Below are 3,035 nucleotides of genomic sequence, written 5' to 3'. Positions count from 1 at the left end.
GAATGAACGAATTCCTATGCCCCACAAATAACCCAGAGATGCATTTTAAATAAAAGGACACATTCTACTCATGTAAAAACACGCTGATTCCCGGACCGTCCATGGGCCAGATTGAGAAGGCGATTGGGCCGCATCCGGCCCCCAGGCCTTCGTTTGCCTACCCCTGTGTTAAGATGACAAAAGGTGTTGATGGGCCCTTCCAGAGGAATCCTTTGGCCTGGAGAGATGGATGTTGCCACGGTAGTGGTGTGTGTGTTTGAGGTGACTGGGAAAGGGAGTCTTTGAGCAAAAGAGGAGGAGGAGGAAAGACTGGGATCCATCTTGGGCAGGCTGGCTGAAGGCCCTCTTGAAATGACTAGATGACTGAAGGTGTAAATAAGTGAATAAACCATATTTTTAAAAGCTATGGCAGTCTGTCAGCATTTCACTCCTCCGTTGCTGGTTGTGTGATTGCTATATCACGTCTGTGTTTGCTTTCCAGGCTTGGAAAGTGTGAGAACGGAAGCCAGTCTTACCTCTTCCGCTTGTACTGTACTTTTTGTACTTCTTTACTCTCTCTCTCTTTGAGAAGAAGTGAAAGGACGCCATGATTGCTTTGGCCTGTATATATTGCTTAATAAATACTTAGAATGCACACACCTATGTTCCACGTTGTTTCTGCTATACTCTGCTGATAGAGCGTGCACATGTCTTTTGATATGTCTCGCTGGTGTGCACCGGGACTGATTGGTGAATGTCCTGGGTTGCACTTCATCAGGAAGACGCCTGAGTGAGTGCTTGGAACGCCATGGGTTCTTGCTGCCACTTGGCAGAGGGAGAAAGAGGCACCCAACATTTGTAACAGGGACGCGGGTGGTGCTGTGGGTTAAACCACAGAGCCTAGGACTTGCCGATCAGAAGGTCGGCGGTTCGAATCTCCGCAACGGAGTGAGCTCCCGTTGTTCGGTCCCAGCTCCTGCCAACCTAGCAGTTCGAAAGCACGTCAAAGTGCAAGTAGATAAATAGGTACCAATCCAGCGGGAAGGTAAATGGCGTTTCCGTGTGCTGCTCTGGTTCACCAGAAGCGGCTTAGTCATGCTGGCCACTGACCCGAAAGCTGTAAGCCGGCTCCCTCATCCAATAAAGCGAGATGAGCGCTGCAACCCCAGAGTCGGTCACAACTGGACCTAATGGTCAGGGGTCCCTTCACCTTTACCTTAACATTTGTAACAATATTTCCTGCTCCCCAGTGCTGCCCTAAGAACATCTCTTCACCTATTGGCCCTGCATTCCATGACATTGCTGAGTGTATGATTTTTCTCCAACACATGCACCAGTTTCATTGGCTGCCCCATCAGCCAATGCTGAAAGTGTTTGTGCCGGAAGCGTGTGGGACACCGGTGGGAAACATGCTTTTTCCTTTTAGGTGTGGCAGTATATCCACTTTAAATTAACCGAGCAAGCAAGTCCCACCCCTTTCACCGCTTGTGACTGCGTTTGAGCACAATCTCACCAGCTCCCTTTTTCATTTTTGTTTACAAGCTAATGTTTAGGCCAAAGGCTGGCCCGCGCTGCATTTCTCTCCATGAAATGCAAACTTGCAGTTCAAAAGGGTGACTCGGCAGACAAACAGATCGACCCAAAGAGCAGGCAGCACAGACTTTCTGGACAGAAGCCCAGAACTTGTCTATGATTTCACGTCAAATGTCTCTAGCCTTTCCCTCCTACTACTCCACTGTTGGCTAATGGACAACAGTTTTGCCTGCAGAACTGAGCACTGAGTAAACTCAAAGCTTGTAGGCTTCCAACAGCAGGCGAGGTGGTGGACATGAATGTAGTCTTAGAAGTAGCCCTGAGATTTTCACAGAATCAAGAAAATGTGATGTAAATTATGTATAGATGGTATATTACACTCATTAAATTAGCTAAAATGTATAAAGTTAGCAATAAATGTTGGAAATGTAAAGAAAAAGAAGGAACATTTTATCACATGTGGTGGGAATGTAAAAAAGTGAAAAGCTTCTGGGAAATGATATATAATGAGATGGGGAAAATGTTGAAATATGCATTTATAAAGAAACCAGAAGCATTTTTACTGGGCATTGTAGGAAGTGATATAAATAGAAAAGAATGTAAGCTGTTTTTATATGCAACGACAGCAGCAAGAATATTATTGGCACAAAAATGGAAGCAAGAAGAATTACCGACGAAAGAAGAGTGGAGGATGAAATTAATGGACTATGCAGAATTAGATAAACTAACAGGAAGAATTTGAAATCTGCGGGACCAGAAATTCACAGAAGACTGGTGTAAATTTACAGACTATTTGAAAAGTAATTGTGATGATCAGACTACGTTTGTAGGTTTGCAAGAAGTTTTGTGAGGTGAATTATTGGAACTATTGCAAAAATGGATAAAGGGGAGGATGGCTAGTTAGGATAATTGAAGGCAATATGAATTTAAGAGCGGGAATTAGTTAGTTATTTACACAATGAGTCACACGTGTTTGGCTAATTCTGGGATTCTCCTGTAGGCCAATCAGGTTGCGGATTCACTTCCACCTGGAGCTGGATTGGGTAGCTCCTGGGGACCAATCATACTGCTGCATTGTTCTGGGACCAATCAGACTGCTGCATTCTGAATCCTATTGTTCTAGGACCAATCAGACTGCTGCTTTTTGGATCCTATTCAACTCAGTACATAACAGTTACCCTACCTGTAATCTCAAAGCAATGTGCCGTTAACCACCTGACACCACCCCACTAGCCATTTCCCCCTCCCCTTCTTCCCCCCCCTTTCCCACATCTTCTTCCTAATTGTTTAAACCATGAACCAAGAGCTTAGACATGGATCACTAATAATGAAACATATGTTGTAGATATTTTTCCACATTTATTATGCTATTTTTGTGATGCACAAATGACTTGAGAAAACTTGGTATACTTATTGGTATAACATTATTCTTGTTTAAAAAACCTAATAAAGTAATAATAATAGTAGTAGTAGTAGTAGTAGTAATAATAATAATAATAATATATAATAATAATAATAATACC

The sequence above is a fragment of the Podarcis bocagei genome (genome assembly GCF_964188305.1).
Source record: "Podarcis bocagei genome assembly, chromosome: 2".
NCBI classification, from domain to species: Eukaryota; Metazoa; Chordata; class Lepidosauria; order Squamata; family Lacertidae; genus Podarcis; species Podarcis bocagei.
The sequence above is the reverse complement of the archived record's forward strand: the minus strand, read 5'-3'. Positions refer to the sequence as shown.